The sequence below is a fragment of the Apium graveolens genome, chromosome 6 (assembly GCF_009905375.1).
Source record: "Apium graveolens cultivar Ventura chromosome 6, ASM990537v1, whole genome shotgun sequence".
Taxonomy (NCBI): Eukaryota; Viridiplantae; Streptophyta; class Magnoliopsida; order Apiales; family Apiaceae; genus Apium; species Apium graveolens.
The window spans coordinates 233,875,242-233,901,256 of NC_133652.1; positions in this window are offsets into that span (position 1 = coordinate 233,875,242).

Below are 26,015 nucleotides of genomic sequence, written 5' to 3' on the forward strand. Positions count from 1 at the left end.
ATTGGATATCCTAAGGCTCTGATACCATTTCTGTGGCGCCTCAAAACCCGGGGTCAGGAGTCTCGGAAGCCACGCTATCTAAACTCACACAACTCACACTACAATATGTAAATACTCACGCTTCACGATCCCACACTTAACACACACACACTACAGGTTATTGTCTTGGAAACGAACCATCATTACTAGAGAAATTTTATTACAACCCAAATGTAATTAGTCTTACCGGGGGTGACCTTTAAGTAAGGTTAATCCGCCGGCCGAATATACGCTTCTTATATCTTATTTTACATAAACCATACTTATAAATAAGCCGAACTATAAACAACTGAAAACTAATCCAGCTTATTCCGACTACCTGAGGTACTGCACCAAACAATCTACGGAACAGCTGGCCATTTCCTACCCGTTTCCTGGCTGTGGTTCTCATGGCAGGCATCTTGATTCACTGTTGTGTTGTGTCAATTTAAGAAAACAAGTGTGAGCTAAGATGCTCAGCATAATAATGTATAGTATGAAAATGACTGTATAATAACATCATATATTATATATATGTTTTATTTAAAAGTAGATTTCTCGGTGTCCCACACCTTCTTATGAGAATAATTCTTTTAAGGGGTTTTTATAACCTGCGAATACCTTAATAGTAATCCAAGCACCTAGGCTTGGGTTACGGTATTGCATATCAATTCCAATTGGAAGATTTTGGACATCTCACAGGAGCCACCGCATACGATGATCAATCATCCTACGGAAAGTAACCTTCTTTACTAGTAAAAGGACTAATACCGTCATCTCTCGGATATCACCCTGGCCGCATTCGGGCTACGTGTCCCATTTTCGGGTATACACATACTTCACAAGTTCCTGAGTACACAAAGTACCTTCGCCTACGGTACCTTTTGTAGCCCATCCAGCACACGTAGTACCAGAGTCTACCCCTCCATTGTCCTTCAACAGAATTTTATCCATCCCGGGAACTTGAACCACATCGAAGTTCCCCAAGCGTTTTGCTTGTTGATAGAGATTATTTATCTTTTTAGAATATAAGTGTATATATATGTATATACGTACTTCCGAGAATTTCGGAGGAAGTACTAGGGATGTGAGTTGACCGTTGTCAATAGATAATTAATAAGGGGAAAAGTTTCTTCTTGAAACTATATTCAATATAATAATAAGTCGGGATAATATTCACCGACGATCTGAAATTATTCGAATGACACTTCTAAATCAGAAGGTATATCAGGATCTATGATCTTTAAATCAATAACAATCCTTAAATAAATAATCATTAATTAAATATTAGTCTATAAATATTTAAATGATAATTGATATTCATCATACCTCGAATGAGTTATTCTTTTAAAAGATTTATTTAAATAGTGTTCCTCAACTAGTTTGTGTTTACATAAGTAATAATCTATAATGATTAATCGGGTTTGAAATAAATAAATGTTGAAGTATACTACTCCTATAATAAAGGAATACGTATATAATATTTAATATCCGAATCAATAAAATATAGTTGAGGGAATATGCTCATTGGGAAATCATTTTAAAAGTTCGAGGTGTTTTAATGTTTCGTAAGTGGACGATGAGTCCCTTTAAAACGTACTATTATGGACTTATATCCGTCCTATAATATCTCCAGAACGATTCCCGGGTTTTATCTTAAATCCCAACCGACCCTCTGTCCTCTATCATACATTACGCTTAAAGCAAAATAACATTTCACGATATATACTTATCGTACAACATCGCTATATCATGCGAAAATTCAAAACTACGTATCATGGCAAACATAGTATTTATGCGATGATAGTAAAACAATCTTTTCACAACACAACAGTAAAATGGAGTTGGGTTTGTAAACTTGCCTGGGTATCTCGAGGTGGAGGATGCTCTAGGTTCCGCTCGGAAATCTATAACCATAAACACATTTCATTTCGTTAGGTTCCGTCCTAATTCACGGTAATTCGCACTCATGTGCTACTTGTTAGGAATATATGTGCATTAGTTTGATGATATGTTTAACAAAACACTTAAGTAGAAATTCAGTGTCTGTAGCCTCAACGGATAAGACCACTTTGGCTATCCGTTGATGGTGTAGCTTTACTTAGAAATAAGTCTAGTGTTGTAGCATATTTCAGTCTCTGTATTTAAGATGTAATTCTTAGAAGTTGAGAGAAACTATGAGTCATGTTGACTACTAGAAGATATGCAGATAGGAAGGCCAATTGTAAATATTTCATGCCTTGTAATTTTGTATAAATGAAGTTGTATCAACGGATGACTTAAAGACCTTCAACGGATGAGAAGCTAAGCTTCAACGGATGTCTCTAAAGCTTCAACGGATAACATCCTTCAACGGATGAGTGCATCAACGGATGAAAACTTCAACGGATGTTCTGTTGATTAACCGTTGATAAGTGGTAGTTGTACCTATAAACAGAGGCACGTGGGTGAACAGAGATAACTGAAATGTGGCAGCCTAATTTCAGGAACATCAGAAAAAGCAGCCGTTCTACTCTAGTATAAAGAGACATTAAGTCAACAAAGTACTGGAGTGAACTTGAGAAGAAACAAGTGGAGATCTTACTTTATTATTTTATATATCCTTGTCTTCACTTGTAAACTTGGTAATATATAAACCAAGTAGTAGCTAGTAATTAGATAAGAATTTTTCCAGAGCTGTTTAGAAAAATCTTGAGAGAAAAATTATCTAGTTTGTACTAGGATGCAGCTGTGATCAAATTCTTAGATCACAGAATTTCTGAAATACCATCTCTGGTGGAACAACAAATCCACCAGAAAAGTTTTTAAAGGTTTATTGTGTTCTTTACATTTGTGTTTGAATATATATCTGTCTGTATCAGCTTAAAGCAATTCACACACTTGTTCATCTTGAACACACAGTCTTTATAAACTGCTCAAAACTTGAAAAAGTTTTGAGATTTACATTCAACCCCCCTTCTGTAAATCTCATTGTTAGTTCTCTAGAAATAACAATTGGTATCAGAGCAGGCTCTTGACAAACAAAGAGTTTAAAGATCTTGGAATCTAACAAAGATGAGTAAGAAGGATATTGGAGTAAAAATCCCAGTTCTTGACAGAGACAATTATCACCACTGGAAGGTGAAAATGCACCTTCATCTACTCTCCCAAGATGAAGGTTATGTAAACTGTATTGAGAATGGTCCTCACATTCCCCACAAAGTAGCCACAGTTGCTACGGCCACAATTGTTGTTGGTCAATCCATTCCAAAACCTAGAGCAGAATGGACAATGGAAGACACAGAAGAAGTCCACAAGGATAAGAAGGCTATGAACATTTTGTTTAATGGTCTTGACAAGGATATGTTTGATAATGTGATAAATTGCTCAACTGCCAAAGAGGTTTGGGACACAGTCCAGCTGCTGTGTGAAGGTACAGAACAAGTAAAAGAGAACAAGATGCAGCTTCTCATTCAACAGTATGAGTATTTTCATTTTGAAGAAAATGAATCTTTAAATGACACATTTAACAGATTCCAAAAGCTGTTGAATGGATTGAAGCTGTATGGTAGAGTGTACCAGGTGAAGGATTCAAATCTTAAATTCTTAAGATCCTTGCCAAAGGAATGGAAACCCATGACTGTCTCCTTAAGAAACTCTCAGGATTATAAGGACTTCACTCTTGAAAGATTATATGGAATCTTGAAGACTTATGAACTAGAGTTGGAACAGGATGAGGTATTGGAGAAGGGGAGAAAGAAAGGAAGTTCAGTTGCATTGGTAGCTGAAAATGAGAGGGAATGCAGAAAAGAAACTGTGAGATCTACATCAAACTCCAAAGATGGTACAAGATATCAGGAATCAAGCAAAGGAAAAGAGCAAGTTGCTGAGAATGAAGACAACTCCAGTCAAGATGACTCTGATAGTGTTGATGAGCATCTTGCATTTCTGTCCAGGAGATTTGCAAAGATGAAGTTTAAGAAAAACACTAGAGCCACTAAACCTCATAAGAACATGGTGGACAAATCAAAGTTCAAGTGTTTCAATTGTGGTATAAGTGGACACTTTGCAAGTGAGTGCAGAAAGCCAACCTCTGAAAAGAAGAAATTTGACCAAGTAGATTACAAGAAGAAATATTTTGATCTGCTCAAGCAAAAGGAAAGGGCTTTCATTACTCAAGAAAAAGATTGGGCAGCTGATGGAGAGGAAGAGAATGAAGATGTGGAGTATGTCAACTTAGCTCTCATGGCTGATTCTGAGGAAAATGAAGTTAGTTCATCAAGCAATCAGGTAACAACTCAGGTAATCACTACTGATGTAACACAACTTACTAAAGAAGAGTGCAATGATGCTTTTAATGACATGTCTACTGAATTGTATCATTTGCGTGTGTCTCTTAAATCTCTTGCTAAAGAAAATAGTAGGATTAAAGAGAACAATCTGTTTTTAAGTAATAGAAATGCTATGTTAGAAGATAAGTTGATTGACCTAGAGAAAACCAAGCTACATTGTATATCTGTTGAGAATGAACTAACTGAATCTATTAAGAAAGTAGAAATACTTTCTAATCAATTAAAGAGAGAGCAAGAGGTGATTAAAGCCTGGAAAACATCTAGGGATGTTAGTGCTCAAATTGCCAAGGTTCAAGGAATTGAATCATTCTGTGAAACTGCCTGGGATAAAAACAAAAAGAAACTGGAATTAATTGATGGGCTGTCAACGGATGTGGAATCAACGGATGATGAAGGTTATCCGTTGAAGGAAGAAAATGAGCATCCGTTGAAGGTTCCTCAATTAAAACAGGCAGATGTTTCTATTAATGAAAATCTAAAGAAACTCAACAAAAAGTTTGGTTCAACTTCCAAGAACTTTGTTAAAGAAGAAGCAAGCACATCCAAAGATGTCAGTAAGGTGAATATAGGGCACATGACCTTAGAACAGTTAAATAATAGGCTCAAGATGGTTGAGGATAAAAAGGAAACTAAAAGAAAATCTAACAGAAATGGGAAGGTAGGTGTTAACAAACATAACAATTACACACCTGATAGGTATGCTCCTAGAAAAAGCTGTGTGCATTGTAGTAGTGTTAATCATCTATCTGCTAATTGCAAATCTATTAAGAAAACCCCCATAACTGTACCCTCTTCCATGCCTAACATGTCTGCATCATCTCTACATGCTATGCCTACTATGTCTCAACAGAATCCTTATGCACATTTTGCAAACATGCCATATTTTAACAATCCTTATCTTGCTGCATTTAGTATGCCTCAAATGCCATACAATATGCCTATGTGGAATAACATGTATGCACAATCCATGCCTTATCATATTCCAAATGTGCTAAATGATTCTGTGACTAACCCTACACCTCAACCAACTACATCCAAGACCAAGGTTGACTCAAAGTTACCTAAGTCTAGAGATGCAGGAGGAATGAAGTCTAGGAGAAAGGCTAACAAGAATGGACCCAAGGAAACTTGGGTACCAAAATCAAATTGATTGATTTTATGGTGTGCAGGGAAATAGAAGAAATCTATGGTACTTGGACAGTGGCTGTTCAAGACACATGACAGGAGATTTCTCCCTGCTCACAGAGTTTAAGGAAAGAGCTGGCCCTAGCATAACCTTTGGAGATGACAGCAAAGGGTTTACTATGGGATATGGCTTGATTTCAACAAGGAATGTCATCATTGATGAAGTTGCATTAGTTGATGGTCTCAAATATAACTTACTGAGCATCAGTCAACTATGTGAGAAAGGGAATATAGTTTCCTTCAATTCTGAAGCCTGTGTTGTCACTAGTAAGAAAGACAACAAAGTGGTTCTAACTGGAGTTAGAAAAGGAAATGTGTACTTAGCTGACTTCAACTCTGCAAATGCAAAATCTATTACTTGTCTCTTCAGCAAAGCAAGTTCAGTTGAGAGTTGGCTATGGCACAAGAAGCTATCCCATTTGAATTTCAAGACAATGAATGATCTAGTCAAAAAGGACCTAGTAAGAGGAATTCCTCTTGTTGAATTCTCAAGGGATGGTTTGTGTGATGCTTGTCAGAAAGGCAAACAAAGGAAAGCATCATTCAAAAAGAAGCTTGAAACAACAATTGATGAACCATTATAGCTGCTACATATGGATTTGTTTGGACCAGTCAATGTATTGTCAATTGCAAGAAAAAGATATTGCTTAGTGATTGTAGATGATTTCTCAAAGTTTTCATGGGTCTATTTTCTTGGATCAAAGAATGAAGCAAGTGAAATCATTATCAATCACATCAGGCAAGTCAATAATCATCCTGACCTGAAGGTTAGGAATATCAGGAGTGACAATGGAACTGAGTTCAAGAATTTATCAATGAGGTTGTTCTGTGAAGAAAATGGAATCATGCATGAGTTCTCAGCTCCAAGAACACCTCAGCAAAATGGGGTAGTTGAAAGAAAGAACAGATCTTTAATTGAGGCTGCCAGAACAATGCTTGAAGAATCAAAGTTACCAACATATTTCTAGGCTGAAGCTGTTAATTGTGCCTGTTTCACTCAAAATATCTCTTTGATCAATCAAGCTAAAGGCATGACTCCTTATCAGTTGTTCAAGAGAAGAAAACCAACTCTAAACTTTCTTCATGTCTTTGGATGTAAATGCTTTATACTAAGGAATCAATCTGACCATAAAGGGAAGTTTGATGCAAAGGCTGATGAAGGGATATTTGTTGGTTATTCAGATGGAAAATCTTATAGGGTCTACAATCTAAGAACCAACATTGTTATGGAATCTGTGCATGTTGTGTTTGATGATAAAAAGATTGATGGACTAACAGATGAGGGACAATATGAGAGACTCAAATTTGACAACATTGAGATATATTGTGATGATAGTGAAGAGGAGACTGATGGAGATAACACTTCAAAAGGGATTCAAAACATGCCCTTGGATAATGCACAAAATACTGCATCCGTTGAAAGTCAGAATTCTGCATCCGTTGATAGAGGCAATGCAGTATCTGTTCAAAGACATGGTGTATCATCCGTTGAAGTACTAAATGAAGCATCCATTGATCATAGTTTATCAACGGATAATCGATTTACATCATCAGTTGATAGAACTCCAAGTTCCCTGCAAAGGACCAACAACTCAGGGGGAGTTTCAACTAGTCAACACTCTGTCTCACATCATGACAATACCGAGGCCACCTCATCTAGAGCACATCTTCCACTTCAAAGGAAATGGACCAAGAATCATCCCTTTGAACTGATCATTGGTGATGCATCATCTAAAGTGCAAACAAGAAGAGCTACTCAAGATGAATGTCTGTATAGTAGTTTTCTATCTCAGGAGGAACCTAAGAAAGTGGAAGAAGCCTTATTGGATCCAGATTGGATATTAGCTATGCAGGAAGAGCTAAACCAATTTGAGAGAAACCAAGTTTGGAAGCTGGTACCCAAACCAAAGAACAAGAGTCCTATTGACACAAAATGGGTATTCAGAAACAAGATGGATTAAAATGGCATTATCATAAGGAATAAAGCCAGATTGGTTGCTAAAGGCTATTCTCAGCAAGAGGGAATAGATTTTGATGAGACATATGATCCTGTTGCAAGACTTGAAGCCATCAGAATTTTTCTAGCCTATGCAGCTCATGCCAATTTCAAAGTCTATCAAATGGATGTCAAGAGTGCATTTCTAAATGGGAAATTAGAGGAAGAAGTCTATGTAAGTCAACCTCCAGGATTTGAAGATCCAAATTTTCCAGACTATGTATATTATCTGTTGAAAGCACTCTATGGACTGAAGCAAGCACCTAGAGCCTGGTATGAAACCTTATCAAAATTTCTTTTGGAGAATCACTTCACTAGAGGTACTGTTGATAAAACTCTCTTCTTTAGGATTGTTAATGGCTCTAGTATACTTGTTCAAATTTATGTAGACGACATAATATTTGGTTCTAAAGATGATAAACTTTGTAAAAAGTTTGCTAAGCTAATGCAAAGTAATTATGAAATGAGCCTTATGGGAGAACTAACCTATTTTCTTGGTTTACAAATTAAACAAGTTAGTAATGGAATTTTCATTAGTCAAACTAAATATATTCATGATCTTTTAAAGAAGTTTGACTTAATGGAATGTTCATCTGCAAAAACTCCCATGGCCACTGCCACCAAACTTGAATTAAATAAGACTGAAAGGTCTGTGGACATTACAAGTTATAGAGGCATGGTTGGTTCACTTTTATATTTAACTGCTAGCAGACCAGATATAATGTTTGCTACATGTCTGTGTACTAGATTTCAAGCTGATCCTAGGGAGTCTCACTTAATAGCTATCAAAAGGATTTTCAGATATCTCAAGGGTACAACAAATTTAGGTATTTGGTATCCTAGAGAATCTGGCTTTGATCTAATTGGTTATGCAGATGCAGACTATGCAGGTTGCAAAATAGACAGGAAAAGTACAACAGGCTCCTGCCAATTCCTGGGAAACAAGCTTGTATCATGGTTTAGCAAAAAGCAAAATTCAGTCTCTACTTCTATAGCTGAGGCTGAATACATTGCTGCTGGAAGTTGCTGCTCTCAAGTGTTATGGATGAGAAATCAACTCCTTGACTATGGACTTCATGTTGATAGAATTCCTATCTTTTGTGACAACACAAGTGCCATAGCCATAACAGAGAATCCTGTACAGCACTCAAGAACTAAGCACATTGATATAAAGTACCACTTCATTAGGGAGCATGTCATGAATGGTACAGTGGAACTACATTTTGTTCCAAGTGAACAACAAATTGCAGACATATTTACCAAGCCACTTGATGAATCAACATTCACAAGATTAGTAAGTGAGCTAGGTATGCTTAATTACTCTTAAAATTCATGTCCTTATTGCAATTTGAATTGAAGCCTGAAATATATTAGTTGCTAGAACAAATTTGACTTTTAACAAAGTTTATACCATCAACGGATGTTTCCTATCCGTTGAAAGTCAAAATTGCTCTATCAACGGATATTCATTATCCGTTGAAAGACAAATACATTTCTGGAATTTTTATCCGTCAACGGATAAAACTGAAGTACCTTTCAACGGATGACAATTTGCCTTATCCGTTGAAATGTCACATCAGTCGATTCAGGTGTTTCACAGCCGTTGATTCTATTTTCTTAACCGTTAATACTCATACATACATCTGTATGTATTGGTTTTAAAGGTAGTTGTTAGAATACTTACAGTTTATTCTTAAACGGCTGAAATTCACTAACATATACTTATTGATTAATCTTTTACTAATTTTTTTTTGAAAGCATATAAGCCCTTCTGATTTTTCATTTTTACTTTACGCTTTCTTAAAATTTCAAGCATTTACCATTTTCTCTCTGCAAAACCTTCAAGTTATTCTCTGCAATTTCTACTCACAACAATGGCACCAGTCGTGAAAATTATGTCTCAATCTGGGTTCATCTATGAGAAGAACAATTTCATAGCTTTGGTAGAAAAGAATGAAGCCCATTCAGACTATCACAAAATGATGGACTTCATCAAAAACTGTAAACTTAGCTATGCAATGCTGGAAGCCCCAACGATTTACTGTGAAGTAGTTGAGGAGATTTAGACAACTGCTGAGTTCAACTCCATAGATATGACTATCTCCTTCACTCTCAAAGGTAAAAATCACTGTATTAACTGTGATGATTTACAAGCATATTTTAAATTACCTGAGAACAATGCCATGACACCACACACTGATAATGATGTATCCAGCATGTTAGATTCCATAGGTTATTCTCTTAACTCTGCTAGTTTAGGGAGTATTAGAAGAAAAGGCCTTAGGAAAGAATGGAGTTTTCTTGGGGATGCCTTTATAAAGGTTTTCTCTGAGAAAATTAGTAATTTTGATGCCATAACTTCATCTCTTGTTAATATGCTCTATATGCTTGTTTCTGATAGGTATTTTAACTTTAGCAACTATGTGATGCTAGAATTGGGTACTAGATTAGGTAACAAAGCTAATAGACCTAATAACATCTATTATGCTAGATTCTTTATGTTATTGGCTAACCATGTTGCTAAAGGTTTGGTCATAATCAATGAGAATAATAAACTCAAGTGCTGGGCACAAGAGAAAAGAGTTCTTGCAGATTTATTGAGAATGGATCTCAACAGCAGTGTGCCATTGGTATATTTACCAATCATGAATGCACCTCAGGTAGGTGAGGTAATTGCTTCTACAACTCCTACTTCTTCCAACCCCTCTATTTCTTTATCTTCTAGTGTGGCCATGAAATCTGTGACAATGCCCCAACAGATTTCTACCAAGGTCACCAAAACTAAACTTTCAAAATCAAAGACAAAGAAAACCACCTCTGTTGTTTCTCAAAAGACAACAGTTGTAACACCAACCATTAACCCTGAGGGGAGTGAACAGGGTGTGAGTGGTGAGGGGAGGGGTGAACATCAAAGAAACTCCCAGGATAAGGAAGGAGAGTTAAGTGCTTCCCAAGCTAGCCAAGCCACAGTTTCTCAAAAAGCTGTGGTGGTTGAAAAGGTATCTAGCACATCCCTAGTTGCATCCTCCCAAAAGGATGTTACTATTGAAAATAGTTCCCAACCAGGAACACAGAACAAACGAGGGAGGGACACTGAAGCCAAACACTCACCAACAAAAGCTTTTATTAGAAGAAAGAAGGCAAGAACCTAATCTTCTACACAGGGTGCACACACTGCACAGATACATCCATCTGTATCTATGCCTTCTCAAACTCAGTTTGATGTGGCTCCAATAAATATGGAGTCACAGCCCCATTCTCTCACAATAATCACACATCAATCACCAAACACTTCATCACCATCTCTGGATGTGGATATGTTATTCCCATCAATTCCTGATTCTCCCTCTTTACAACTCAGGGAGGAGCCCCACTCAAATACAGGTGATCATCATCTCTTAGATGATTTGTTGGATCACCCGCAAATTCTTTCAGATATAATTGAAGGATCTGTGTCACCACATCTCAAATCAATCTACACAGATTCAACAGTTATATCACTTTCAATTTCAACTTTTTTTCCTTCTTCAACGGATATCACTCATCCGTTGACAAGTGGTTGCTCTTCAACGGATAAGCTTAACAGCAGTTATCCGTTGATAACATCAGTTTCACATTCAACGGATATTCCACATCCGTTGATAGTCTCTCCACACATAACTGAATCAATTCCAAGTGTAGAAGACATGAATACTGTGCAATCACTCTTAGGATTGAGGGAAGGGAGTGAAAATTTGAGTGAGAGGCTGGGTTGCTCCCAGGCAAAAGGAGAGATTGAGAGCTCAAAAATGCATGCTATTTCTTCCAGCATGGCAAAAGTAAGTGAGAGGAGTACCACCTTAGTAGGTGAAGGTGAGGGAGTGAGTTGTGTGAGCCAGGGGGAGCCCCTGATGCAAGAAAATAGAGAAAAAGAGAGAAAGGCAGGTACAGTAGATATAAGGGTGGAACCAGCCATTGCTAGTGAGTCAATGATTGTGGATGATGCTGAAAAGGAAAGACAATTTCAGCAACATTACAAAGCTGTAATTGATAACATTTCCTTGGATGCTGACACTTTTACTCATCCTGTGTCAGCCTATCAAATGTTGGCTGCTCAGGGCAATGAGGAGGCAGAAAAGACACTACATCTAGTACACACAACAGAATCTCTTCAAAGGGATAAAGCTGCTATTAACAAGATGCCTTCTACAGCTGGTGAGCCATCTGAGGAATTTGGAGTAAATTCTGATGTTGATGACTCTGTTTCTTTTGATGGAAGCATGAACTTAGGGGGAGATGAAGGCCCTAGTTCAATTCCAAATCTACCTGAATGGGCTTTGACAAAGGAGTATAGATCAGGGGAATTCAATGTCTCCTTAGTCAAACAAATCAACACTATTCAACAGGCCATTCAGAACACTTCACATGCAAGTATCAAGGCTATCCTTCAAGCTCACCTGGACTCACTGCATCTCATGAAGTTGCAGCAAGTAAAGCAGAATCTGAGTATGGATGATCTCAGGAAGGATATTGCTGACTTGAAATCCTACAGTTCTGAAAAATTGGATTCAGTCATGCCCTATGGTACATTGCAGGACTTGGTTTTGAGATTGAAAAAGGAATCAGTTACTGAGAAAAGGCTGGCCAAGTTGGAAGACGGAGTTCAAGTTATTGAAGATTCTGTGGCCACCATTCTTCACAACCAACAATCTCAAACCAGTCTCCTAATGCAGCTGGCAAAAGCACAAGGCTTGACCCCTCTCCTTGATGATAACAAAAAGGGGGAGAGTAAAAGGGAAGGGGAAGGAGAGCCATCTACAAAAATCAAAATATCTAAAGTGCTAGTTCCTGCCATCACTACTTCTCCAATCATTCAAATCAAAGGAAAGCCTGATGGAATTGATTTGATTCAGCTAGCAGCAGCTGAAATTCAAGTGAAAGAGCAAAGGAGGAGAATTGATGAAAGGTTGCAACTGTTGTTTGGCTCTACACAAGATAAATCAACATCTGTGAAATATAGCACAAAGATTGAACCAATCAACATGGAGCTCAAGCCAGTAGGGAGACATAAGGATGGAGAAGCTTCTTCCAAAGAACTACAAGCTATAATTCTCAAGCCCAATAAAAGATCCAATAAGGACTCTACAAAGAATCCTTTAAAAGAAGTGGACTTTCATCCTCCAAAAGCTGATGAGAACAAGCTTTTAGGTAGGAGTATTGCTTATCTCAAAGAGACCATGGATGAGGCTGTAAGGAGAAATAGGGCTATTATCTCTAGAGAGGGAAAGAGCATATGTGTGATGCAAGGACATCCCAAATTCTCAATAGCCAAGAAGGAAGAAGTCAAGCAACTAAAGGCTGACAAAAGAGCACAAGCAAAGCTTGAACAACAGCTAAAGTCAAGTCAAGTTGAAGAAGAGAAAGGAATTGAAGTCAGGGGTGAAGACAAGATTGCAAACCTAGATGAGGTTTTTGGGAGTATATTTGGTGAGAGTATGGAAGAAAGAGAGGAATGGCAGAAGGGAAACAGAAGAAAGGCCAAGGCACATAGAAGGAGTGAAGATAATACTGAAGTAACCAAATCTATATCTAAACCACTACCTTCCATACCTGAACCTCTTGTTGCTAATCCCACTATAAACATCCATGGTGAACCAATCATTCCAAAAGAGGAACCTATTGATTGGGACACCATCAAATTGCCTACCTTTCTAACCACTCTTCCACTACCAAATAAACAGAAAAGAAAACCCAAATCTACACCTCCCATAACCTCTAAGAAATTCACTCAAAAACAAAAGCCTAAGCCTAAGCCATCCATTTCTAAAGATGATTATGTTCACATCTGTGACATAAAAGAAATTTCAGACACTGAACTCTATCTGGATGAGCTGGAGGATGTAAGAGGAATAGCTGCTTACAGACAGCTACCAGAGAGATTAGTGTTCAGATACAAAGGAGCTGGGGAAAGAACATGGCCTCTCCACAGGATTCTGAATGAAGGCTACTCTACCTTGATTAGAGTCTTTTCAGCTATACAAAAGGATTCTGGCTTTACCAGAACTGCCAAGACTGAAATTCTCAACAAGATTGCCAATATAAGGAAAACTTGGAGGGAGCCCAATGCTTTACCCAAGACTTTACTCATTCAAGAAAGGGGAATTACAATTCACAAATCACCTCATTGGTTGATGGAATTTAGAGATGATAAAGGAGTCAGAAGATTTTTCAGACTTGAAGACCAACTCAAGATTGCCAGCAATAAAACTCTCAAGGAAATGCAATCTAAGTTGGATATCAGTGTTGAAAATGAAGCTGAATTCTTCAGACAACTCCAACTCCAAATTGAGGAAAATGACAAAGGGCTAGGAAAGAAAACCAGGGAACAAAGAAGAAAAAGATGATTTGCTCAGGCTAAAGGAGTATCCTTGGAAATACTGTAAATCTTCAATTTCCTCCTAGTACATACATTTTTGCAGCATTTTCAAATTTCTACTTAGTTTCAATTCATATATCTGTTAAGTGTTTTGTTATCATCAAGTTAACCCTGAATTTATGCCTACAATTCTTATAGACATAAATAGGGGGAGATTGTTAGGAATATATGTGCATTAGTTTGATGATATGTTTAACAAAACACTTAAGTAGAAATTCAGTGTCTGTAGCCTCAACGGATAAGACCACTTTGGCTATCCGTTGATGGTGTAGCTTTACTTAGAAATAAGTCTAGTGTTGTAGCATATTTCAGTCTCTGTATTTAAGATGTAATTCTTAGAAGTTGAGAGAAACTATGAGTCATGTTGACTACTAGAAGATATGCAGATAGGAAGGCCAATTGTAAATATTTCATGCCTTGTAATTTTGTATAAATGAAGTGGTATCAACGGATGACTTAAAGACCTTCAACGGATGAGAAGCTAAGCTTCAACGGATGTCTCTAAAGCTTCAACGGATAACATCCTTCAACGGATGAGTGCATCAACGGATGAAAGCTTCAACGGATGTTCTGTTGATTAACCGTTGATAAGTGGTAGTTGTACCTACAAACAGAGGCACGTGGGTGAACAGAGATAACTGAAATGTGGCAGCCTAATTTCAGGAACATCAGAAAAAGCAGCCGTTCTACTCTAGTATAAAGAGACATTAAGTCAACAAAGTACTGGAGTGAACTGGAGAAGAAACAAGTGGAGATCTTACTTTATTATTTTATATATCCTTGTCTTCACTTGTAAACTTGGTAATATATAAACCAAGTAGTAGCTAGTAATTAGATAAGAATTTTTCCAGAGCTGTTTAGAAAAATCTTGAGAGAAAAATTATCTAGTTTGTACTAGGATGCAGCTGTGATCAAATTCTTAGATCACAGAATTTCTGAAATACCATCTCTGGTGGAACAACAAATCCACCAGAAAAGTTTTTAAAGGTTTATTGTGTTCTTTACATTTGTGTTTGAATATATATCTGTCTGTATCAGCTTAAAGCAATTCACACACTTGTTCATCTTGAACATACAGTCTTTATAAACTGCTCAAAACTTGAAAAAGTTTTGAGATTTACATTCAACCCCCCTTCTGTAAATCTCATTGTTAGTTCTCTAGAAATAACACTACTCATTATACACCCTCTCAACTCATACTACCCTAAACATTTCTTTTAAGTCATAAACACTTTATGGTCACTTCATTTTCCTAAGTATCTTGAGTTCATTCTCATTATCGCTGTCGGCTCCGCTTAAGGATTCTTACGGTTTCTACTCGCGCGGTCTCGGCTCCGACATTTTTATAAAATCGAGAAATCATTATTTTCACTTGAAATTTTTATGACAGTTAGGAAACTCCACATGTTACTCTCTGTAAATATTTCATGATTTATGAATACTTTTAAGTCTATCCTTTATATTTTCAAAGTTCGTGATTTGTAGCAGTTTTTGTCGCGTAAAACACTTTTACTAAAATGATCATAACTTTTGATCCGTAAATCGGAATTAAGCGATTCAAGTGGCCAAACGATCCTTATAACATTGTATATCTTAAACAAAGGTTATTAATCAAGAATATACAGTTTATAACTTCGAGACTTTCTGCAGAAACTTAAAGTTACGGTTTGTTGTTTTTAACGAAGTTACGTTTACGATCGGGGTTTCGTTTATGCCTTAACTATCAACACCACCACCAACAATCATCATATCATCATCAACACAAAAAATCCTCTAAATAACATCATGTTCTTGAGGAAACAACAACCAACCTTAAATCTACATAACTTAATCATCAAGATTTCATAAACAACACTTAGTAAGCTAGGTTTACTAACACCCACTAAATGGATCTTAAACATGAACCTTAAATAAAGTTAGCCAAAGATTTTTACCTTTCTTGAAAGCTTGAGATGTGTTCTTTAGGATGGTGGAGGATTGGAAGTGCTTGGTATGATTTTTGGAACCTAAAACCACCATTAAAATCAAGAAACCAAAGAGAGGTTACTATTCACACTATTCACTAGTGAGTTTCTTGAATTTATTCCACCAATCAAACCTTGATAAAAAGAGATGAAAGATTTTTCTTACCTTAGTTTAGTTGCTAGGAGGCTTGGGAAATAATTGTGGGATTTTACAAGAACTAAAGCTTGGAGTTTTGAATTGCAATTCCTTCTTTTTTTCTTCAAATAGCCGAATGGGAGCAAATGGGGGTGGGGGGGGGGTATTTATAGCCCTTGGTTGCTTCTCTTGGATGAATTCTAGGTTGCTTCTTGGAAGGTGACTTGATATCTTTGCAAGTTGATCTTTATTCTTCGTAGGATAGCTTAGGTTTATTTCTTGTCTCCAAATCCATGGACAAATCTTTGTAGCTTGCTAGCTTACAAGCTAAACTACAAGGTTAGCTCCTTAGCACACTATTTGCTAGCTAGCTTGGTCATCCTAGGGTTAGTTTACTATTTGATTAAGTAACCATGGTTACTTCCTTACCATGGTTTAGTTAGTGCATTACGTTTAATTAATCGTTTACGCGTTCGCTCGGTTACTTAAACGTTCCCGCAATTTTTATTCGTAAATGGTTCGCAATGTAATTCTTTTCGTATTTATTCCTTATATTTTTATTTATCCTAATTGAATATAAATCCGTAGGATTTTAATCTCGTAATTATATTGTGATTCCCGTAGTCCTTGATAAGTCGTAATTACGGTTGTTTTTCAAAGTTCATTTTCTTCGAAAATTAATAGCGCTTACATACACTTATTTGGTACGTATAGTCGTAATATCTATTTCGAAACTCATTTTCTTATGCACTATATAGTGTGGGCTCAAAAGTTTTCCCGTCTGTCAGGGTTACTATTCATTAAACGTTTTACAGGGTCTCAAAAATTCGAGTTATTACAACATGGTGGCAATTGACTCTTATAGGGTGCAAAATCACTCTAATATGTTATAAAGTGACTTAAAAGCTTGATTAGAGCCAAAATGTGGCCCAAAATTGACTCGTATAAAAGTGGTACCCAGAGGCAGTAAAAGGATGTCAAATTGGATGTATATGATGTCATCATGTTAATTGTACCAATATATGGTGGCAAATGACTCTTATAGGGTGCAAAATTACTCTAATATGGTGTAAAGTGACTTATAAGGTTAATTAAAGCCAAAATGTGGCCAAAATTAACTCGTATAAAAGTGGTACCAAGAGGTGGTCAAAAGATGTCAAATTGAATGTATATGATGTTAACATGTCAATTGTACCAATATATGGCTGAATGTGACTCTTATAGGGTGCAAAATCACTCTACTATGGTGTAAAGTGACTTACAAGGTTGATTAGAGCAAAAAAAATTGGCCTAAAATTGACTCGTATAAAAGTGGTACCAAGAGGTGGTAAAAGGATGTCAAATTGGATGTATATTATGTTATCATATTAATTGTACCATTATATAGTGCAATTGACTCTTATAGACTGCAAATTTATTCTAATATGGCTGGAAGACACTTATATGGTTGATTAGAGCCAAAATGTGGCCCAAAATTGACTTTTATAAAAGTGGTACCAAGAGGTGGTTAAAAGATGTCAGGTTGATTTGAGCCAAAATGTGGTCCAAAACTGACTCGTATAAAAGTGGTATCAAGATGCGGTAAAAGGATGTCAAATTGGATGTATATGATGTTAATATGTCAATTGTACCAATATATGGAGGAAAGTGACTCTTAAAGGGAGCAAAGTGACTCTAACATGGTGAAAAGTGACCTACAAGGTTGATTAGAGTAAGAATGTGGGATAAAATAGACTCGTATGAAAGCGGTAAAAAGAGGTGGTAAAAGGATGTCAAATTGGATGTATATGATGTTAATATGTTAATTGTACCAATATATGATGGCAAGTGACTTATAGGGTTCCAAATCACTCTAATATGTTGTAGATTGACTTAAAAGCTTGATTAGAGCCAAAATGTAGCCCAAAATTGACTCGTATAAAAGTGGTAACAAGAAGTAGTTAAAGGATGTCACATTGCATGTATATGATGTTTACATGTCAATTGTACAATTTAATAGTGGCAAGTGACTCTTATATTGTGCAAAATCACTCTAATATGGTATAAAGTGACTTACAAGGTTGATTTGAGCCTAAATGTGGCCCAAAATTGACTCGTATAAAAGTGGTACCAAGAGGTGGTAACAAGATGTCTAATTGGATGTATATGACGTTAATATATCAATTGTACCAATATATGGTGGAAAGTGACTCTTAAAGGGTTCAAAGTGACTCTAATATGGTGAAAAGTGACATGCATGGTTGATTAGAGCCAAAATATGGGACAAAATTGACTCGTATTAAAGTGGTACAAAGAGGTGGTAAAAGGATGTCGAATTGGATGTATATGATGTTAACATATTAATTGTACAAATACATGGTGGCAATTGACTCTTATAGGGTGCAAAATCACTCTAATATCTTATAAAGTGACTTAAAAGCTTGATTAGAGCCAAAATGTGGCCCAAAATTGACTCGTATAAAAGTGGTACCAAGAGGCGGTAAAAGGATGTCAAATTGGATGTATATGATGACATCATGTTAATTGTACCAATATATGGTGGAAAATGACTCTTATAGGGTGCAAAATTACTCTAATATGGTGTAAAGTGACTTATAAGGTTAATTAAAGCCAAAATGTGGCCCAAAATGTAACTCGTATAAAAGCGGTACCAAGAGGTGGTCAAAAGATGTCAAATTGAATATATATGATGTTAACATGTCAATTGTACCAATATATGGGTGAATGTGACTCTTATAGGGTGGAAAATCACTCTACTACGGTGTAAAGTGACTTACAAGGTTGATTAGAGCAAAAAAATTAGCCTAAAATTGACTCGTATAAAAGTGGTACCAAGAGGTGATAAAAGGATGTCAAATTGGATGTATATTATGTTATCATATTAATTGTACCATTATATAGTGCAATTGACTCTTATAGACTGCAAATTTATTCTAATATGGCAGGAAGTCACTTATATGGTTGATTAGAGCCAAAATGTGGCCCAAAATTGACTTTTATAAAAGTGGTACCCAGAGGTGGTTAAAAGATGTCAAGTTGAATGTATATGATGTTAACATGTCAATTGTACCGATATATGGTGGCAAGTAACTCTTATAGGGTGTAAAATCACTTTAATATGTTGTAAAGTGACTTAAAAGCTTGATTAGAGCCAAAATGTGGCCCAAAATTGACTCGTATAAAAGTGGTACCCAAAGGTGGTTAAAGGTTGTCAATTGCATGTATATGATGTTCACATGTCGATTGTACAATTTAATGGTGGCATTTGACTCTTATATGGTGCAAAATCACTCTAATATGGTTTAAAGTGACCTACAAGGTTGATTTGAGCCAAAATGTGGTCCAAAACTGACTCGTATAAAAGTGGTATCAAGATGCGGTAAAAGGATGTCTAATTGGATGTATATGATGTTAATATGTAAATTGTACCAATATAAGGTGGAAAGTGACTCTTAAAGGGTGCAAAGTGACTCTAACATGGTGAAAAGTGACCTACAAGGTTGATTAGAGCAAGAATATGGGACAAAATAGACTCGTATGAAAGCGGTAAAAAGAGGTGGTAAAAGGATGTCAAATTGGATGTATATGATGTTAGTATGTTAATTGTACCAATATATGATGGCAAGTGACTTATAGGGTTCCAAATCACTCTAATATGTTGTAGATTGACTTAAGAGCTTGATTAGAGCCAAAATGTAGCCCAAAATTGACTCGTATAAAAGTGGTAACAAGAAGTAGTTAAAGGATGTCAAATTGCATGTATATGATGTTTACATGTCAATTGTACAATTTAATAGTGGCAAGTGACTCTTATATGGTGCAAAATCACTCTAATATGGTGTAAAGTGACTTACAAGGTTGATTTGAGCCTAAGTGTGGCCCAAAATTGACTCGTATAAAAGTGGTACCAAGAGGTGGTAAAAAGATGTCTAATTGGATGTATATGATGTTAATATGTCAATTGTACCAATATATGGTGGAAAGTGACTTTTAAAGGGTTCAAAGTGATTCTAATATGGTGAAAACTGACATGCATGGTTGATTAGAGCCAAAATATGGGACAAAATTGACTCGTATGAAAGTGGTACAAAGAGGTGGTAAAAGGATGTCGAATTGGATGTATATGATGTTAACATATTAATTGTACAAATACATGGTGGCAATTGACTCTTATAGGGTGCAAAATCACTCTAATATCTTATAAAGTGACTTAAAAGCTTGATTAGAGCCAAAATGTGGCCCAAAATTGACTCGTATAAAAGTGGTACCAAGAGGCGGTAAAAGGATGTCAAATTGGATGTATATGATGACATCATGTTAATTGTACCAATATATGGTGGAAAATGACTCTTATAGGGTGCAAAATTACTCTAATATGGTGTAAAGTGACTTATAAGGTTAATTAAAGCCAAAATGTGGCCCAAAATATAACTCGTATAAAAGCGGTACCAAGAGGTGGTCAAAAGATGTCAAATTGAATATATATGATGTTAACATGTCAATTGTACCAATATATGGGTGAATGTGACTCTTATAGGGTGGAAAATCACTCTACTACGGTGTAAAGTGACTTACAAGGTTGATTAGAGCAAAAAAATTGGCCTAAAATTGACTCGTATAAAAGTGGTACCAAGAGGTGATAAAAGGATGTCAAATTGGATGTATATTATGTTATCATATTAATTGTACCATTATATAGTGCAATTGACTCTTATAGACTGCAAATTTATTCTAATATGGCTGGAAGTCACTTATATGGTTGATTAGAGCCAAAATGTGGCCCAAAATTGACTTTTTTAAAAGTGGTACCAAGAGGTGGTTAAAAGATGTCAAGTTGAATGTATATGATGTTAACATGTCAATTGTACCGATATATGGTGGCAAGTAACTCTTATAGGGTGCAAAATCACTCTAATATGTTGTAAAGTGACTTAAAAGCTTGATTAGAGCCAAAATGTGGCCCAAAATTGACACGTATAAAAGTGGTACCCAAAGGTGGTTAAAGGTTGTCAATTGCATGTATATGATGTTCACATGTCGATTGTACAATTTAATGGTGGCATTTGACTCTTATATGGTGCAAAATCACTCTAATATGGTTTAAAGTGACCTACAAGGTTGATTTGAGCCAAAATGTGGTCCAAAACTGACTCGTATAAAAGTGGTATCAAGATGCGGTAAAAGGATGTCTAATTGGATGTATATGATGTTAATATGTAAATTGTACCAATATAAGGTGGAAAGTGACTCTTAAAGGGTGCAAAGTGACTCTAACATGGTGAAAAGTGACCTACAAGGTTGATTAGAGCAAGAATGTGGGACAAAATAGACTCGTATGAAAGCGGTAAAAAGAGGTGGTAAAAGGATGTCAAATTGGATGTATATGATGTTAGTATGTTAATTGTACCAATATATGATGGAAAGTGACTTATAGGGTTCCAAATCACTCTAATATGTTGTAGATTGACTTAAGAGCTTGATTAGAGCCAAAATGTAGCCCAAAATTGACTCGTATAAAAGTGGTAACAAGAAGTAGTTAAAGGATGTCAAATTGCATGTATATGATGTTTACATGTCAATTGTACAATTTAATAGTGGCAAGTGACTCTTATATGGTGCAAAATCACTCTAATATGGTGTAATGTGACTTACAAGGTTGATTTGAGCCTAAGTGTGGCCCAAAATTGACTCGTATAAAAGTGGTACCAAGAGGTGGTAAAAAGATGTCTAATTGGATGTATATGATGTTAATATGTCAATTGTACCAATATATGGTGGAAAGTGACTTTTAAAGGGTTCAAAGTGATTCTAATATGGTGAAAACTGACATGCATGGTTGATTAGAGCCAAAATATGGGACAAAATTGACTCGTATGAAAGTGGTACAAAGAGGTGGTAAAAGGATGTCGAATTGGATGTATATGATGTTAACATATTAATTGTACCAGTACATGGTGGCAATTGACTCTTATAGGGTGCAAAACCACTCTAATATGTTATAAAGTGACTTAAAAGCTTGATTAGAGCCAAAATGTGGCCCAAAATTGACTCGTATAAAAGTGGTACCCAAAGGTGGTTGAAGGATGTCAATTGCATGTATATGATGTTCACATGTGAATTGTACAATTTAATGGTGGCAATTGACTCTTATATGGTGCAAAATCACTCTAATATGGTTTAAAGTGACTTACAAGGTTGATTTGAGCCAAAATGTGGTCCAAAACTGACTCGTATAAAAGTGGTATCAAGATGCGGTAAAAGGATGTCTAATTCGATGTATATGATGTTAATATGTCAATTGTACAAATATATGCTGGAAAGTGACTCTTAAAGGGTGCAAAGTGACTCTAACATGGTGAAAAGTGACCTACAAGGTTGATTAGGGCAAGAATTGATGGATTTTTAATCGCAGCGGGGCATGGTAAAACACTTTTACACACATAAAATCCAAATAAAAGCATATAAATCGTTGTAAAAATGAGGGATCGATTACTAAGCTTTAATATGCGATCCAAAAGCAATGATCGGAGATCCTTAGCAGATGCTCCTCAAACGTGAAGCACTCCACCGATATCCACCAAGAAAATGACATTAAGGAGGAGGAGGAGGTGGAGAGAATTTGGTTTTCTAAAACTTTTGGGTTTTTGGGTTCGAATAAAAATAGGGTCTATAATAGTATATTTATAGGCAAAATTTTTAGCTGAAATTTTCCCATAAATATTATTATTATTATCCCATTTATTATTCTCATTAATAATTAAAACACCTTTTAATTATTAATCCTTTTTCTAAACATTTTAGAAATAATTCTCTGTCTTGATTTAATTTCCAAAAATTAAATCCTTAATTAATAATATTAAGAACTTTTCTTAATTAATTTATAATCAATTAAATCTCATTTAATCAATTATTAAATTTGCCAATTAATTATTTATTTCACAAATAAATAATTATTAGCCATTATTCATTAATTCCTCCACCATTAAATCATTCTCTTTTTATGGTGTGACCCTGTAGGTTCAATATTAAGCCGGTAGTAGAAATAAATAATAATAAAACTATTTTATCATTATTTATATAAATTCTCTAATTTATTAAATATGATTAATTAATTAATCACATTTATTATACATCGTGAGGGATACTTCTCAGCATATCGCGACTATCCGGATAATATGAATTCACTGCTTAGAATACCAAGAACCTATTCAGTGAATAGTTACCGTACAATAAACTCCTTCTACCCTACAATGTCCCGATTAAATACAAGGCATGGATCTCGTGTCAAGCCTATCTAATTTAATAACTTGCTTACCATTTACTATGCGTAGTTCTATGCAAATTAGAAACTCCTTTCTAAACCAAAGCATAGTTCAGTGTACACAAGATGACTATGATGACCTCAAGTCTAAGGATACTTGTACAACTATCACTATATGAACAACTGCTGACACGTGAGTGAACTCCATCAGTTGTTCAGTTGGGCGAGTCATGTTCAGTGAACTTATTCTATAATAAGCACCTACATACTAGCTATAGTGTCACCACACAAATGTCTATGAGAACAGACATCCTTCATAATGAAGCAAGCATAGTATGTACCGATCTCTGCGGATTATTAATTACCAGTTAGTAATCCTACGACCATGAACTATTTAAGTTTAGAGTTATCATCTTTTAGGTCTCACTATTATGATCTCATCATAATCCATAAAAAGCTTTACTCTAAACTATGGTATATCTTATTTAAACACTTAAATAGATAAAGCCCGTAATAAAAACAAAACAAGTCTTTTATTAATATCAATGGAATCAAAACAGATTACATAAAAGGTTATTCCTAAATCCTAATACCTGATTGGACTTAGGACATATTCCTTTCAATCTCCCACTTGTAATAAAGCCAATCACTCTGGTATCTAATACCCATCTTGTCTTTATGACGATCAAAGTGACTTTCATAAAGTAGCTTTGTGAGTGGGTCTGCTATGTTATTATGTGTGTCAACTCTAATTCAATACAATACAAGAAATGTTACCGCGCTCCCACTAACCTTTCGTAGACACATGGTTTATCTACGTTTTTGATAAAACCAAACTCTTTGATTGTCTCATCAAAATGGATGTTCCATATCTCGAGAAGCTTGCTTTAAACCATATATGGTTCGCAGTAGCTTACATTCTAGGTTTTCATTTCCCTTGGAAAGAAAAACATCTGGCTATATGCCAGATCTCATAGTCATAGTAAGCAGCAATCGCAAGCAAAATCCGAACTGATTTTAACAGGGCTACAGGTAAAAGGTTTCATCAAAGTCAATCCATTGCCTTTGTTTGAATCCTTTTACCACAAGCCTGGCCTTATAGGTCTCCACCTGGTCGTCTGCTATAATCTATCTTTTGTATACCGTATACATAGATTCCATTCTGGATTTCATGGCACTATGCCATTTCTCTGAGTCAACACTACTCATAGCCTCATTATAGGTCACAGGGTCGTCATCATCAATGATCGACAACTCATTGTCATTCTCAATGACAAGGCCATATAACCTCTCAGGTTGGCGAGACACTCTCCCTGACCTACGAATGGGCTGTTCCATAGAAGGTTGTTCAGTCAGAACAGGTGTTTCCACTTGATCCGTAGTAGTTTGTGCTTCTTGAACTTCATCAAGTTCAATTTTGCTCCCACTGTTTCCTTCAAGGATAAACTCCTTTTCCAAGAAGGTAGCATGTCTGGAGACAAACACCCGATGATTGGTGTAAAAGTAATACCCTAAAATCTCTTTAGGATATCCCACAAAACTACATTTTATGGATCGATATTCTAGCTTATCTGGGTCAACTTTCTTGACATAAGCTGGACATCCCCAAATCTTAACGTGTTTAAGACTCGGTTTCCTTTCTTTCCATATCTCATACGGAGTTTGAGGAACAGATTTGGAAGGCACCTTATTCAGTAAATATGCTGAGGTTTCCAATGCATAACCCCATAGGAATACTGGAAGATTCTCATAGCTCATCATGGACCGAACTATGTCTAACAAAGTTCGATTTCTCCTTTCAGATACCAATCTAGAGGAGTCCACTGGGAGACTATACCATTTACTTTGAGATAATCTAGAAACACTCCATTAAAGTATTCACCACCTCGATCTAATCAAAGAATTATATTACTATGTTTGGTTTGTTTCTCCACTTCATACTTATACTCTTTGAACTTTTCAAAGGCTTCAGACTTGTGTTTCATCAAACACATATCCGAATCTAGATCTATAATCTATGAAAGTAGTGAAGTATGAAAATCCACCCATGGCTTGCTTAGACATTGGTCCACATACATCTGTTTGTACCATTCCTAGCAAATTTGCAGCCCTCTCTCCATGTCTACTAAATGGAGACTGCAGTGCCACAATGAAGTGAGATTTTCATCATCCCTTTTCTTTTATTAGTTTGTTCAATCTGAAGTAAATTATGTCACATATATACAGACCATTATTTAAAGCACCACGTCCATAAAGAATATTATCTCTAAGAATAGAACATTCATTATTCTCAATAATAAATGAAAATCCAGCCAAGTCTAACATGGGAATATATTCCTCACAATCGAGGGAACAAAAAAACAATTATTTAAAATAATAGTCTTGCCCATAGGCATATGTAAATGAAATGATTCTACATCTTCAGCAACAACTATTGCTCAATTTCCATCAGTAGAATCACCTCCTCTTCCTCAAGAGTCCTACTTCTCCTTGGTCCCTGCAACAAATTGCAGATATGAGAACCACAGGCGATATCTAATACCCAAGTAGAAATTTGATTTAATGGCATATTCACTTCTATCATGAACATACCTGAATCAGAAGCGGTAGTCTCACTACCCTTCTTCTTCTTCAATTCTGCAAGGTAAACCTTGCAGTTCCTCTTCCAGTTCCCCACCTTGTTACAGTGAAAGCAAACAACTTTGCTCT